This window comes from Amblyomma mixtum, chromosome 1, assembly GCF_055824585.1.
Source record: "Amblyomma mixtum isolate Tamu chromosome 1, ASM5582458v1, whole genome shotgun sequence".
NCBI lineage: Eukaryota > Metazoa > Arthropoda > Arachnida > Ixodida > Ixodidae > Amblyomma > Amblyomma mixtum.
The window spans coordinates 311,257,824-311,274,259 of record NC_143012.1 but is presented as its reverse complement, the minus strand read 5'-3'; the positions used below and the strand labels follow the sequence as shown (position 1 = coordinate 311,274,259).

General features: G+C 50.5%; 2 protein-coding genes across 5 annotated transcripts in view; one reads left to right on the top strand and one right to left on the bottom strand.

The window, feature by feature from the left end:
* Shrm (shroom) overlaps positions 1–16,436 on the bottom strand; it is a 444,260-nt gene that overhangs the window by 39,749 nt on the left and 388,075 nt on the right. The gene's annotated exons all lie outside the window — the stretch shown is intronic.
* The window catches only part of LOC149372430 (uncharacterized), a 276,300-nt gene that overhangs the window by 58,177 nt on the left and 201,687 nt on the right, over positions 1–16,436 (top strand). The gene's annotated exons all lie outside the window — the stretch shown is intronic.

The window sequence follows — 16,436 nt, the reverse complement described above, 5'->3', positions numbered from 1 at the left end:
AAAAATAACACAAAAATCACTAAACGAATTTGCTAGACCTGGTTTTCGTAACAAAAATAAAAGTACAAACGAGGACAACGGTGGAGCTCACGAGCAAATAAATGCCCCCCTCTGAGGACAGCTATCCGTCGACGGAACAGACGCTACCAAACACGCGCGGGAACCCTTTCGCCCGCGACAAGTGTGACTGGGTGCATAAAAACTAGTCACTTTGAATGAGTAACACGCCAGCCTCTCCTTCTTTGTCGGCGCGGCTTCCGGGCGAGCTTTTACGACCGGTGAAATTGATTGCTCGGCCGACAGCGGCGCGCGAGGCGGCGAAAGAGCCGAGGTGTAAGCGCTGCCAGCGCGGCTGTCAGCATCGGCGTCACTCCCCGACGGCGGCGGCCCGCCACGGTTTATTTCGAGCCGAACGCAAACTTCGCGCCTCTCGCGTGCTCCGCACTTTCATTCAAAACAGTGCACGCTCCGACGACTGCGACGCGGTGATTCATGCCCGCTTGGAAAGAAGATAGAAATGCATAAAAGTACTGTGAAAGCGAGCAAGCAGCAAAGGGGTAGGGGAGTGCATTGAGTCAAAGCTAACTGATGCTTTAGGCGAAGCTCGGCTGCTTCTTACTTCCCGACTCGCTACAGAAATGTGCAGTGCTCGGGAGGCAAGGACAACTGCGATGTAGCAATGTACTACGGTACAGTATGGTATGAATTGCACGGTATTGTACATTACACTACAATATGGTACGGTATAGGGCATGGTATGAAGCGGTAAGATATGGTACGGTACGGTAAGGCACGGTAAGGTATGGTATTGGTTTATTGGTTGGTTTATTGGGGTTTAACGTCCCAAAGCAACTCAGGCTATGAGAGACGCCGTAGTGAAGGGCTCTGGAAATTTCGACCGCATGGGGTTCTTTTAACTGACATCGCACAGAACACGGGCGTCTTGCAATACACCTCCATGAGAATGCAGCCACCGCGGCCGGTACTGAGCTCCGCTTCCTCGAAATTAAGCTTCCGAGCGCCGTAACCACTGGCCTAACACGGCGTGTCAACAACGATTTTTTTTCGTTTCCATTTTATTCAGCCCTCATCGCCGGCCAGGCACACAGTGGCATATTTTAGCAAAAGCGCGACCTTGACTCAACGTGAGCTATCCCCACGTGTCCCCACGTGGAGACCAAAGTATCTAGGACGCGCACAAACCAATCCATGCTACGTTTGCCCATGGTTACACCATTACACTATCATACATTACGCCACTTGAGCCTTACTTTTGCCTCAACAAGTGAGAAACCATCAGAGAAAACAGATATCGGATTCGATTGCTGCTCAAGCGTCCTGGAGACTGCTGTTCCCGCTAACAGTCTGTATGTAGTGATAAGCTGTAAGTGGCTTCTGAGCGACGCGCGGCTTGTATACGGCTGCCGGTCGTCACCGTTGGTGAAGGTGAAAGGTATCGTAATGTCAGGTGGGCGACCTTTCTTTCAGGTGCGTAAGCTTTCCGGTCTCACTCTGGCGCAACACGCAATGCGATAACCCTTGATAACATGCACGTTGCGCAGAACGAAGAGGCGTGCTTTCTCCGGCTGTCACGCAAATCGTTCCTATATAGATACGATTGTTCTGCTCTATCGGCTGATTGTGCGGGCATGCGAATGATGATTTAAATCACGTCGCGGCCGGCAAGTGCCAACAGCGATAGACGCCGTGGACGCATGCATGTTCGCGTGGAGCCAAATGGCTTGTGCGGAGAGCGCATTTTCGTCCGTATTCTTTCAGAGCTTCTTGCTGGAAGCACTTTGACACGTTAATATTTCCTCAAACAAGCAAATGCACGCCAAGACAGTTCCAAACAACGATGTGCTACCTTCTTTTCACTTCTCCTCTTACGCCTTAAAAGAAAAAAAAAGTCGACCAGCCTTATATGGAGATATTCGGCCAACTTAAATTGGCGGTACTCCTCAAAGGGGAGGCTGTTCCGACCACTTTGTTGACGTCACAGCAATGGCGCGCGTTTTCAATCGAACAGGAACCGCAACGGCAGGCGTGTGTCCAGCTAAGGAAATTATGATTTACAACGGGCAGGACTTACGTAGAAACACTGTAATGCTCCGAACTAGAAATCAGCGAACAAGCATGCAGAAAAGCAAACAAACCAAGGGGACGGCCATGCAAACATCGCATGCGTCTTCACTGTGCGCAAACAGATGGCTCTACTTTCGCTTGCCCGTCCTGGCAATGCCGCCCCTCACACTCTGCCTAAAACAACGCCCCTGGAGTTTTGAGAAAACACTCGCGATTGTTTGCTTTACGCAAATAATCGCAAAAGAAAACGCTTCCCAATAGACGAAAGCTCGTCTTTTCAACGATTTTGTGGAACCTTTAGAATTCGTGCGTACTGGGGAGCCGCAGACTTCACCGCATAAGTATAAATGAATACAAATACCATGCGGCCGACGGGCTCGTGGCTTTATTGTCAAGAGACACCGAAATAATAAACAAAGGGCGACTGCCGAAGCACAGAGCAAACACATCTTATCTATACTGTAAATACAGAGGCAATTTGAGCGCGAGATTGAATGCATATGGATCTGACCGAGAAATATAAACACTCGCGAATGCCGAAACAATTGTATATGCATGAAAATATGAGGCTCCTAATCAAGCATGCCATTTCAATAAAAGAGTCTGCTGCAGCAGTGTGTCATGGAAAGGGTGCCATCGTCTCAGAAAAGCCATATTCTGGCGATTCTTGGCATGTTGTCCAAACTCCTGCATGAGTCGCAAAATAGAAATCAAAGGTTGCTCAGCTTGCTGTAGCATAGTGAGGAAAAGCGAGAGAGGGGAGGCGTAAGGTTGACGCAGTTATCCGAGCCTTACGGCAGGAATTATTTCAGTGGTCATGCAGTTCGGTGCTTAATAATTTGCAGGTTTAGGTTTATGGGGGTATAACGTCGCAAAGCGACGCAAAAATACCGGATACAAGTTCCTAATTTGCGTCATTTCGCGGTTACTGGCTTCTGCATTGAAGCAGCATGGTGAAAAAAGATAATAACAGGCAGATTTATCGAAAAAATAAATAAATTGAAGTTAAAAAATTGGGTAAATTCTAAACCTCTGAATGTAGTAATTACTGCGCACAATTTCTCAGACAAATGCTATAAATCAATGGAATAGAAAAAAAACCATTTGCTAAAGATGCAGCATACCCGTTATGTTTTTTTTTTTTTGCGTTTCGATGTGATGAGAGCCCTCGGCCGTAAGGGGTTTTACAGCAGACACTCATCGCTGGCAAATGACTCTTTGCTTCGAGAAGTATCTGGGGAAATGCGGGTGAGCAGGTGAGCAGGCGAGCAGGAGCGATAATTACTGACATTTTTAGTCTGAGTCGTATGTGACACGTTGGGCACAGGTGGTTAAGTATACAAAGCAGGGCAGATAGGCACCAGGCTACATGCTTTGCTACACGTTGCCTATTGCGCCAAAAGCTTTGGTGAACCAAATCCGCCTGCTCATCGCAGAACAGCAAAACGCACGCGTAACTGTCGGCAACGAGGGTTCTTTCCTAGCTTTGCCACCATGTATAGTATATAGCCACGTTGAGCGTTCCTCCCTGTATGCCGGTGTCCCGTTAACTCGCCGCTATTTCACGCTCGACGGCTCTCGCAGCGTGCAGGGGCGAGAAATTATACAACAACTGAGATCATTGCGCGCGCGGCGACCCGCACCAACGAAGCTCTGCACCAGCCATCCGCGCCAACGTCGTCGCCGCGAACGAACACGAAACGCGTGCCAGAGTCGGGGCTTCCGTGGGACGCATTATGCAGCCAGAGCGCGCCCTTGCACACGCGCACTCACGCATAAACAGTTTCAGTGCATATATACATATACACGATTGTATGCAAGCGCTCACATAAAGCAACAGCGCGCGCAATAAGGCCGCGAAGAGGACGGCCAAACAAACGCATACATCCCGGCACAACTGCATGTCGCGCACACACAAAAGCTCCTCCGCGCTTGCGCGAGCACGACCAACACCCGACCGAGGCACTGCGGCACTACGCGCAGGGGGAGTCCGAGGGGTAGCAGCGCGGCATCTACAACACCGAGTCTGGACGGTGTTGCATGTACACACGCCATATATACTATAGCGCGGGAGGCGCCCCGGGGCTCGGCATATGCCTCTTGGCTGCGACGGTGGTAGTGTGTGGTGATGGTGGCGGGTCGAGTAGCGGAGGCATCCGCGGGAGGCCTCGTCGTGTCACTCGGCCGGAGTGAGTAAGATCCGCGGCCTTCCCACAGAGGGGGGCGCCTAAATTGGATTAGGCGCGCCGTGTGAGGAGCTCGGGCCTGCTCCAGTGTCCCCGGAGTGTTCGTGTGGACAGGCCGGGTTGGTTGGCGGCGGCGACCAACTTATGAGCCGGCCGGATGCCGCAAGAAGCGCGGCTTGTATGCGCGAAAAACAGGGGAAGGAAGGGCGTATGTTGGTGTGTGTGTGTTTACACTGGGGATGGAGCGAACTGTAGGGCGAAAGGAGCCCCATATCGAAGAGCGAGGCGAAAAAATATGTAGGCCAAAGATGGAGTCCGTGCTCGGAGTGTAGAGGTCTTCTTGTGCGCAATTACAGTGACTGACAGCGAGAAGTAATTATAATTTCGTTCGGAGGAAACGGTGAAAAAAAAAAAAAAAGGTGGGCGAGTAAACGGCCCACAGCAGTCGCCAAGCTTGCAAAATGACGGTCGTTGGAAGCCAAGCCTACGCAACGTGGACATTAGGGATACTGATTACGTAGAACCCAGTGATAACTAAGCTTCCAGTCGTGTCCGTACGTACGCAATAGCTACTATGTATCTTGCTCATGTGCATCGTCATCCTGCTACCTAATTTGCTGAGTGAGTTCATTTGAAACCTGTAGGACGAGTGTTGCGTATATTCTAGTTCATTATCGGGGCCAGTCAATAATTCACCATCAAATCAGCCGATACATGCGTTCTCTTCCATGGAGCTGCGAGTTTGAGCAAAGCACGCTCTTCGAAACATCCCGGATACCTTTCAGCAGCGCCAACATTAGGGCCATTGTGTCGTCAATTCCTCTGATACAGTGCTCCTCAAAACGAACCGTGTAAGGACCGCGAGACGCACTTGCGTCATAATAAGCTCGTCGCAGTGTCGTCCATGAAAGTAAAAATAAGGCAGAGGCGAAGGAAAAGAAAAAGAAGAAAAAGTAATAACGCCGCCGAACCCAGAGTGGCTTCTTCTCGTGTTTCGCTGTATATAGCTGCGCACGATGAATATGGACGCTGTTTCCTTTGACGTGCGCGGGATGGCAAATTGGATTATCGCTCCTGGATGCGCCGTAATATCCCGGGAGCCTCTCCCCAATTTCCTTTCTTTCCCGTCGTTCAATCTTGTGCCCTCTCGCCAGACTTTCCCCCTCCACCCGCCCTCCCACTTCCCGGCGCCATTTACCGTCCGATCAGACGAGTAAGAGTGTTGTGTGCACTGCTATTTCGGGCATCAAAATTGGCCATTTCTCCGGAAGGGAGGACGGATGGACGCTTCCCCACATTTGTTTTTTTTTTTTTGCTTCGGGTTTTCCGCGCGCGTTTACCGCAATTCCTATTTTGTCCTGAACAGAGAAAACGATCCGATAGCGAAAGCACGCTTATTTCTTTTCATGGCCTTCTTCCTCAAGGTTCCAGCGCGAGCGCGCAATATCCTTTCGTCGCAAACGTCGACGCACGGTCGCCGATCCTGCCTGCATGTATATATAAAGTAGAACGGCAGCGCGTTGCTCTTCCCCCGTGTGTTGTTTGCGGAGTAGAAAACGTCGTTTATCGCTACGCACGCTGCGCCAACAACAAGACTCTGTACTCTCTATTGATTTATCGGTGACATTGACTACACATACGCTACACCCGAATTGCTCCCTTTCTCTCTCTCTCTCTCTCTACCTCTCCCTACGGACAACTCTCTCTCTCTCTTGTCTCCGGAGATAAAAGCAAGGCCCTGACGTCTGTCCGCAGCGCGCTGGGAAGAGCTGAGAGAGAGCGGACGCAGAACAGAGGAGCTGTCGTCCGCTTGCGACGTCGCTTTCCATGCCTCTTTGTCATGAGTGCGAGCTATTACCGAGCCATCGGAAGCGAGCGCTTGAAAAGCGGAGTCCAGTTTCCCGTTCGGTACGCGCTCGCTTACACGAATGCACGCAGCGAGGGAGAAGGAGATGTGCAGGGGAAGAGGAACGGAGAGGCAGGGACAGCCGACCGCGGCGGTAATCACGATAACCGCGTTTCCCGCGGCCTCATTGAATTTGCCCCGAATAATTGGAAGCCGCGGCCTGCGGCGCAGGCACCTGCGCGAGCTGCTGCTCTGCCGTCGACGGCCCCAGCAACGAGCGCGCCTGCCTCCAGGCTTCGCTCCGCTCTGCTACCGCTTTCCGCCCCTTTCTTCCCCGCCACAAAACCGCGTCTCTTCCCCCACGTTATCCTCCCTATATTCTGGCTTTCTCTCCCTCTGCTTTTCCCGCTTTCCATCCCTTTCTACCCCACAAAACCGCGCATCTTCCTCACTATATCCTCCCTATATCCCCGCGCTTTCTTTCCCTCTGCTTTTCAGAAACCGGCTTTCTTATCGTAACACCACTGCATTCCCTAATCCCCTTCCACCTATTGCACACAAAACGGTGCCCTTGCTAACTCTCCCTTTCCTCTGTTCCCACTTTCTTTCCCTTTAAGCCCCACAGAACAGTGCCCTTCCTTAGCTTCCCTTCCTTCTACGCCTCCTTCTTTCCCTTACTTCGTCCCCCCTCAAAAAAAAAAAAAGAAACGGCGGCGCCTTCTTCGCCCTCGACCTCCTCCTTGTATCCACTTGTTCCTTCCTTCCTTCCCCTCAAAACTGCGCCCTTCCCACAGCCGAAGGCACGGTGGCGTCCACACGCGTGCAACCAAGCCGCCGCCGGCGTTTGTTCTGGCGACGAGGGTCGTCAGCCGTCGCTTGCATTGTTTGCAGCCCGAGCCCCCGGCCGTTACACTCGTCGTCCCAGAGCCGCCGCTCGATCAACAGCGAGCTGCGGCGCGTACCGATTTTTAATTCACTTAAGCGCGCCTGTTTCGCAACGAGTGGACGTGCACGGCGCTCAGCGGGTATATGTAGCGCGTGCACCCGCCCTGCCCCGCGAGGATAAAGAGCCGACGAGGGAGGAGGGGGGCAAAAGGGTTTGAGGGTAAACAGTGGCACGGACGGGTTTCCCTGAGAGGCACTGCGGGTCAGTGCGGCGGCACGAATTGTAAACACGACGCTAACGGTTCGGTAATCCCTTATTATTTCTCTCTTGTAGGAAAGAACGTAATAAATATCGCCCGCAGCTCTTCAGTTTGTGCTTCAAAGTCACGGAATGCGTTACAAACGAGTTTGAATTGACTGAAAAGAAAGAGTAGCATGAAACCACTCCCCGTAAATGTCGAAGTTATTTCGCTATGTCCCAGTACCTTTCAGTACCGCCGCCGCGGTGGCTCAGCGGTTATGGTGCTCGGCTGCTGACCCGAAAGACGCGGGTTCGATCCCGGCCGCGGCGGCTGGAATTTCTTTGGAGGAGAAATTCTAGAGGCCCGTGTACTGTGCGATGTCAGTGCACGTTAAAGAACCCCAGGTGGTCGAAATTTCCGGAGCCCTTCACTACGGCGTCTCTCATAGCCTCAGTCGCTTTGGGACGTTAAACCCCATAAACTAAACTAAACTAAACCTTTCAGTACCTTCCGTTCGCCGCAGTGCGGTAGCTGCTGATAGGCTAAGATGCCCTGGTAGCTGCTGTCTCCAATCTGTACAGCTGTGAAATTTAAACGAATTCGCGTATACGCTGCGTTGACCTGGTTCTATCAATAACTCAAGTTTAGATGACTATGAACATTTGCTCCGGATAAGCAATGCGGAGTATTTAAGTGTAGCGTCACTTGCGCGGAACGGTGTAGACGTCATACAATAAAACCGTGCGAATCGTCCAAGGCACTTTACGATGCCTTCCACAATTTTTGCGCTGCATTTAATTTCCACGATGAAATCCGTACCGCACGTCTTGAGGTCTCCTAGCATCGCTTCTGAAAGGGCAGCTGCAGGGGTTTTTCGAGGTGACCATATTGCAATGAAACTTATACTACGGTTTTCTCTCCTTCTTGAGTACTGCTACCAAGTTTCGCAGCCATGTAACTCACCACTTCGACACAAATTGATTTTAAAGGTTGCCGTTTAAAGGTTGCAGAACTGCATTTTCGACACTACAAACATTCCCGCACGTTCACACCCGCCCTCTGATTCACCACAAAAATTTTGAGGCTGGTATTAGATCATCTGGCATTTCGAAGACGGGTGCGTCATTTTCAGTCGCTATTTCAGCAATTAAACACGCGTGTTTAATATTTTCATGGGAGTATTTATCTAGAAATGTTTGTGACGTCATCGCTGCGTCACTCGAAGCATCCCTGGCCACGAATTAAGTTTCGATTTTTTGCTCTCGCTGGTTTGAAGTGGTTCCAATCGGTATTTTTGGAAAAACGGTTTGCAGAGAGAGGAAAATTTAAGAAATCTAAGAATAAGAAATTTAAGAATAATTTAAGAAATCAAGATGCTCGAAAAAAGGCAAATGAAGAGGTTCTAAAATATGACGACATTAAAGGAATCGAGCGTGTGAAAGCTGCAAGTAGACACGAAGTCTTCTGGTTCTAGCGTTTAAAAGGTTGACGTAATCGCCGAATAGAGCTGTTGCGGCGTTCAGGCTTCTTTGCAGCGCCTAGTGGCGAGTAAGGACCACGATGATGACGTCACCTACAGCTGCGGCACATTCCCAATGAAGAAATGTTTGCGTTACATTGTTTGGCGGCAGCGAACAACGCACAGCTGAATATGGGCCAGGGCAGCGGAAGTCTGAACCTTCGCAAAGAATGACGTAATCGGCTAGCTTCTCCGTACTACTCCGATGCTGTGAAAAGAAGCCTGAAGATAGTCGCGCCTTTAATCGGTGATTACGTCATGGGTTTTAATTCTAGATCAAAACAAATGTGCACGCTTAATCTACAAGCTTCATACATTCGAATCCTTGAAGCTCGTCGAATTCTCAAAAAAGCTTTACAGCTTCCCTTCAGTGAGAGGGTATGCTATGGCGACAGCGCATCCACGCCAACAACTCGCGACTGCTTATGAAACGACTCAAACTTCCTCACCGTTATTTGCATCGGTTCTAAACAGGCGAAACGGTGCATGCGTATAGTTTTCAGCGTATAGTCTTCAGTGATAAACAGTAGAAGATTGCCGCTACTGTGAAAGCACCTTACATGGATCTTTCGGTTTGGTTTGGTTTGGTTTGGTTTATGGGGTTTAACGTCCCAAAGCGACTAAGGCTATGAGAGACGCCGTAGTGGAGGGCTCCGGAAATTTCGACCACCTGGGGTTCTTTAACGTGCACTGACATCGCACAGTACACGGGCCTCTAGAATTTCTCCTCCAAAGAAATTCTAGCCGCCGCGGCCGGGATCGAACCCGCGTCTTTTGGGTCAGCAGCCGAGCACCATAACCGCTGAGCCACCGCGGCGGCCCATGGATCTTTCAGTCAAATATAAAAAAAAAATCCCTACGAAATATTCTCTTTCCATTTATCTAGTCCCATACCCAGTAAATCATTATGCATTAAAGAAAAGGAAATCTGAGCTCGAAATTACTGAGACCGGAAAGATGAACGGCGGAAAACCGCACTGACGCGGAACACGGAAAACGTCGCGCGCGAGCGAAAACATTCGGCAACGGACGGGGCCACTCCAAGAAAAATAAAAATAAAGAGAACCCCGTTTCATCCCGCAACATCACCGGGTGTATCAGCGCGCGGCGAACTCGGGCCCTGTTTACAGGCGACCGACTCTTAAAAAACTACGGCCAGATTCGAAGCGAACGCCTCTCACGAACCGTATTATAGACAAGAGGGGAAGAAGACGGCAGCGATCCGGAGCAGATCAGCGGAACGCGCGGAAAAGAGAGCCGCGCGGGCGGAGCCGTAGAGGAGCGCCGCAGAGAGGCGAGCTGTAGGGAAGAGGGGGGGAGAGGAAAGATCACGGGGCGAGCAACGAAAAGCGCAGCTCGGCCGTGTGCATCCTCCGAAGCAGCCTCCCGAAACCGATACACACACGCGCGCCTGGGGAGAAGCCGGGGGGGAAACGGGAGAAGATGGTTGTGCGTTGAGGAGCAGGATCACTTGAACCCGTGGACGGGGAGTGCGACGATTCGCTGCCCCCCTCCGGCACCGCATTTAATCGCTTTATCCGGGCATACTAAATTTCTCAAGCGCGGGCACTCAAGAGGCGCTCCGGGTGAATTGTCAGAAAGTAGCGTATACGGCAGAGGGAACTAAACGACGCACGGATCGGAAACCCGCGTTAATAATTCGGCACGTCGCTGTAGTGACAATGCCAGGGAAAATGTGGTGCCGTGTGACATTTTTGTTCAATGTTAACGCGTCCCAGCGTTCTCAAGCGAAATCTAAGTTGAGCTGGAGTGGAGTGGCAGTTTAACGTGAAAGATCCCTGAAGATGCTACTGCCCTGCGCCCTAGACAGAGAATATCCCCAAATGCGTGAGATAGACATCTTACTTATCTTGTATTAATATCAGCTGTTTCTTAAGTGGGGTGGTACACGAAACAGCATTTCCCCATTTATAAGTTTGGAAGACAGCAGCTCCATTAAATAAGCCACTAAATAAGGCACTACAAGTTGCTGTTTATATAAAGCTTCACGCTTTGGACGAGGGCATGACAAGTATGAAAATGGATGGATCGGAGTTAGCAGGCGATGTAGAGAATTGAAAAATAAACAAACGTAATTAAGTAACTTCGCCACCAGCATCAAGCCCGCATGTCCGCAGACGCCTCTAAACAGTATTGCGTGACTTTCCACAAAGTATCGGCAAAAACAGGAAAATCGGTACCGATGTGACTGCTCAAGGAGACGTTTAAAAGGGAAAACCCAGATCGTACTCAAGCTGCGTTTCTTATGAGTGGAGAAATTTCCAATCTGCGTTATGCTGTGGCACTTCGTAAGAAGATGAAGGCATGTTCGAAACTCTCGAGGCTTTTGTCGCCCAGTTTCCAAAGGTCCCAACGATCTAGCACTGCGCTAATCGTGATCGTCACTGAAGGCGCTGCCGACCAAGTGAAGTGGAACAAGTCTGGGATGGGCCGCGTTTTCGTGGTGACGGTTAACTTCACACAGCGAAAGCGAAAACTAAAGAACTACCAAGTGCAGCTAAAATAATTTTCGAACACGTAACGAAAGGTTCCACAAATATGGAAAATATGCTTCCGTTTTGTCAAGTAAATCTGAAGCTGTTGAGCCTATAATAACCGTCATTTTGTCATTTTTCTGATCTTCTTTAGAATGCCAGTTCTAACTAACTAAGCACTAGAGCCAAAAACCGCTCGGCATTTACCGAGATTAACATTTCATCTAAACGCTAAGGATGCATCCCTCTTTTTGGTGGAGTAGTTTTTCCGAAAAACTTCACGCGATCGGGAAAGTTGAAAAAAAAAAAAAAGTATCGTTTTATGCACATAGTTTCTTCCTCACTCCACTCGCACCTACAATAATTGGTATTAGGGACGCATACCAATGAAAAGCAAATAATTTATCTTTATAATGAGCTAAAACTTGTTTTCTAACATGAGCAGGAGGGCCACAGCGATCACGCAAACATTGCAAAAAATAGCCAGTGGCCACGCAAGCATGGGCTTCCAGCCTTAACCCAATGAAGTGGAAACAACGACAAACCGTTTAGCCCACATTCGGAACTGCAGGCACAGCATCCAAGAATCGGGAACAATTACAGAGGAATCTTAGGTTCGGTGTAGCAAAGGAATTTAAGAAGGCATGCAGGCAAGCATAGCTCCAGTGGTACTCAATACACAGCTAGGTTGTGCTCAGGAAAAGCCCGCGCCAACGGCGATGGGACGATCTGTGGAAAAGCATCCCGCTCCGTGGGCGCACATACAGCATTCCCGGGGGAGGGCAGCACGCGGACGGCGCAGAGTTTAGGGAAGCGGCGGACGCTGTGGGGAGCGTAGGAGGGAAGAGCGGCGGCGGCGGCGGACGAGTCCGGGCCCGTTCATCGCGTTTCCTTCTGGCTGGCTGCGCTCCGGTAGATAACCGCATTAAAACGAGCGCCCGAGAAATGAGGCGAAAGCAAGGCGCGGCCGCCATCCATCACGGCGCCGGCGGTCCCTCGTTCTCTCTCTTCCTTACACCGTCGCTCGCGGAATCCTGAAGTCTCTCGTTCACCGGTACTGCCGCCGCTCGCCGCCTCGGCTGCGGTGCAGTTTGGAGCGCCAGTACGCTTTCCAGTGTTTAGCCGCCTCCCCCCCCTTCTCCTCTGGGAACGAACGGTTTTCACTTCGGGTGCGCGCAAGAAGACGGCTGTGACTAACGGCAGAACTCAGATGAAGGGTCTCTGGGGTTCGGCGCAAGAGGTTATAGTTGTATAGCGGACGAAAGAGCATTCCTGGCAGTTTCGCTCTGTAGTTTCCAAACTCTTCGAGGCCGTCTTCCTAACGACGTTCGGTTAGGGTCGATTGCATGCGCCTCCTTCGCCCGTGTGAGATGTTCGTACTCCAAGGGCGCGCGGGGGCTTTGATGTTTGAAGTTTCTAACAGAATTACGATGCGCCATGTCGTTATCGCCGTAAGTATCTTCCCGAAACTTCATCACTGGTGACACTGTGAGATTATGAAAAACGACTGTTTTGCTCCCCAGACGTCGCGGTAAGAGGACAACAAGGCACGACAGTTTTGTCTTTGGTAATTTGCGGAATATGTCCACCGCGAAAATGTCACCGTGCCTCCATGGCCTCTTGGGCAAGGAAATGGAGACTATACGAAATGATATGGCGCGCAAAAGCAGCGCCAACGATAAGCCACCGAAGGGAACTACGTGCTTCGTGAGCTGTGGGGATTCAGCACTGAAAAATGGATCGGACTGGATACACACGAAACGCGAAAGCATGCTCCTCCACTAGTAGCAATACTCTCCAGAAAAAGGGGGCAAGCTCAATAAGCAGAATTAGATGTAACGAGACGCGCCGTTCTGACGTTAAAAAATAGCAAACCCAAAAAAAAAGAAAGAGAAAAGAATGTGCGTCTCAAGCCAACACCCTTGATCGAGTACAGAAAAAGCGAAGAAACCTTCAATGCGAACGAGTTTATTTGAACACGAATGCAAAAGCCCTGCGCACAGCTTGTAAGTTGAGTGCAGAGCTCTAGAATAGTGTCCATACTTCTCAGCTCTCCCAAGCTTTGTTTTACCGACAACAAAGTGATCGAGCAGAGAGCAGACATTTCTACTGATGAACTAGATTATTACCTCGCTTTCACGAAATATTCTTGCTGTCCGCCAAACTCTAAAACACAATTCCAGTTCGGTCTGACCTTTTAGCGCGCTTCTCTTAATAACAGGTCGTCCTGGTTGCACGACAGGTTGTGACATTCGCATGTCCTTAACTGACGTCCTTGGCTATTCCCTCACCTTCCCCTTTCCCCTTTGCGTTCCCAGTGCGGTGCGCCCATTCGGAACATTCTCTCTCCTCTTCCCTTTCTTTCTCTTGTCGCGAAATGTTATCACTATTATTACACCACTCGACTCTTTTTTCGTTATCGTCCAGAGTGCGGCGCTGCTTCTTCAGCAAACCAGCCCGACCATCTTGCGCAGTTTCTCGTGCGCTAAATCTAGCAACCGGAGAGGCAGTCCGCGCACTTGCAGGAATGAATACCGCAAGGATTTCGCAGCGCACCCGAGGGCGATCTGGCTAACACACACCAGCCCCAACCGGAGTTCATCTTCCTAAGGGCTTCTTTATCTTTCGCTTCCTACGTTGCGCTACAAAAATCAACGGAGCGTACAGCGAGGCACGCATTATACATACTGGCACTCCTAGAAAACACAACCCAATAGCGGGAAGCAGCAGACGCAGAGCGGCCTCCCGAGCTAGCTAAGCAAGGCCTTGGGGCGCCACGCATTTCCATTATCCGGAGCGGCCGCCCTATCTCGGCAGCACGATTCTCCCAGCGGTCCCGAGAAGGCGCCAGCAGCGGCGGTGGCGGTGGGTCGTTTTTCTCGGCGCCGCGCGAACGGAGGAGCGGTCCTTTATCAATTTCCAGACGCGGTGCGCTGGCGCGTGCAGCCGGTACTTCGGTAATTACAACCGGAGTGCCTGTATACTTACCCAATAGCGGGTACTATACGCCCACCGCGGGGGCTGCGTGTGTTTGCCTACACGCGAGCGCAAAGTCAAATAACGCGAGCGAAGGAATGGCGGCGGGCCAGTTTCAGTGGGCGGAACCTTCCTGGAGAGGCGAGCCAAATAAAAAAAAAAAATCTAAGAGAATAGAAAAAGAATAGGAGAGCTCCCTGCTCGCCGAGTGCGCACCTTCGCAGCAGCGTTTTATCAGCCGTGCCGGTCTTCTTTTTCACTTGACCTGTCCAGCTGTCTTTCTTTATCGGCCGAACCAGTAGACTCCTTGCGAGAAGAACGATGCTCAGTGAAGACGAACGAAAACGGTGAGCTCTTCTCTTTATGGTTCTTTTTTGCTGGAATGTTATATCGAATTTTGTCCGCGCGAGTAGCTATCAGAGGCCACGAAGTAAGGACGAGAAAGCAAGAAAACTACCTACACCAGGTCTGGTGTTGAAGACAGAAATTGTGGCAGCTTGTAAGGACAGTCTAACCTTCGCGTTTAAGACGTGGCCAGGACAGATGTTTTGTAATGTTGTCCTGCACGATAATCTGGAGTACCGCCACCGGGAATCAAACTCGCGACTTTTGGTGTGACTGCAATATTCCTTTGCCAGGGAGACCCAGCTCCTGAAGTCTGCTGTCTTATTAACGCAGCGCAAATAATACGTTAAAGTAGCTACGTCTTTAGCGGCTTCTTTAACGCAAGTTTTTTTGCTCGCGGAATTCGCTGCAACAGTTTCTACGCATGTTCAGTTCAAGTTGAATAACAATCCAGAAATTGGATCCAATTAATTTGAAATTAATTCATTTTATGTTGAAACCAACGAAATGAATTGAATCTATAACGCAATCAATCTAACACTCAGACTAACTCAATCAATCTAATCAATTGAGTCGGAGTCAATCGAACAAAATTCAAGAACACGCCCGTGTAATACACCATATATTGCCCACGACGAGGTTCTCGCATTGACAATTTTCACGAAATCGACGCCACGCTACGGCGACGCCGCGAACTAGTCTAAGAAGGATCGGCGCGCGCGGAACGGCGTTTGCTCCGTGGCCTGAGTGGTTCGCCTCCATATTCATAGGGTGTTAGTTTTGCTGTAAAAATACGTCTTAAGAGACCTGCTACATGGATATTTGCATGCTAACGACATAGAAGAACCGCTAAGCGTCAGTGCGAAAGTTTTCTGATTCCAACAGAAGAGGTATCACGGGAACAGGACGCTTCCACGCTGTACCGGTACGCTCGCAGGACCAAGACAGCGCAGTTATCAGGCACCGAGTCTACATCTCTAAAACGATAATTTGCCTGGGCTAGGACCCTTTCGGTCGCTGTTCGGGTAAAAATATTCAGGACCCTGTTAATCTCAAGTACAAAGTATTAATGGAAACAAAAAGAAAGGAAAGGGAGAAGTCTGCAGCGAACGTCTGCAGCCTGCTTTTCTTGTCCTAAGAAAATTTCTGGACAAGGACAGTGTTTTAGAGGGCAGCTAATGCGTTTCCTCGCTAAAGCCGCCTGCCAGGCGCGTCGCGCTTCCAAGAAAGCAGGAACCCTAACCGGAACGGCGCCCGTTCCTTCAGCGCAGGTAGAACGTCCACATGCCGCTCGGTAGAGGGCGGTGCGAGGCGTGTCAGCCCAGGAACCGCTTCACGGCTGGGCCATAGAGATTGTCACGCCATGAATGTTTAAATTCGTCCGAGAGCCGGTCCCCAGCTTGTCGCACGCTCGCAGGCGGCAAACTCAATTGCCGACAGGCGGAGCTGTAGGAGGGAAACGCAACCTTGCGCCGCTGTGTCCGCCGAAACCATTATATATGCACGCAAGCCGTAGCGGCAGTCTCCATTAGCGCGGAAACTCAATTTAAGTGGGAGCCCAGCAAACGAAACAGAAGCAAGAAAATTGAATCCAACACGCGCACGGGACAAGCGTGTCGACTAAAACCTAGCCGGTCCAGCATCACAGTGCGAAGAAAAAAAGAAGTAAAAGTATAAAAACCCTTGCCACACAGCCTCCCGGGCAACGTTCTACACACGTGAAAAGCGACTTGATGAACAGGCTTCGCTGGCGGTGGGAGATAGACGAATTGCCCGAGAGATTGCATAGGGCTCCGCAGCCTCTTCATCCTCCCTTACTTCGCGGGGTTGGAAGAAAAAAAAATAGAAAAACGGAGC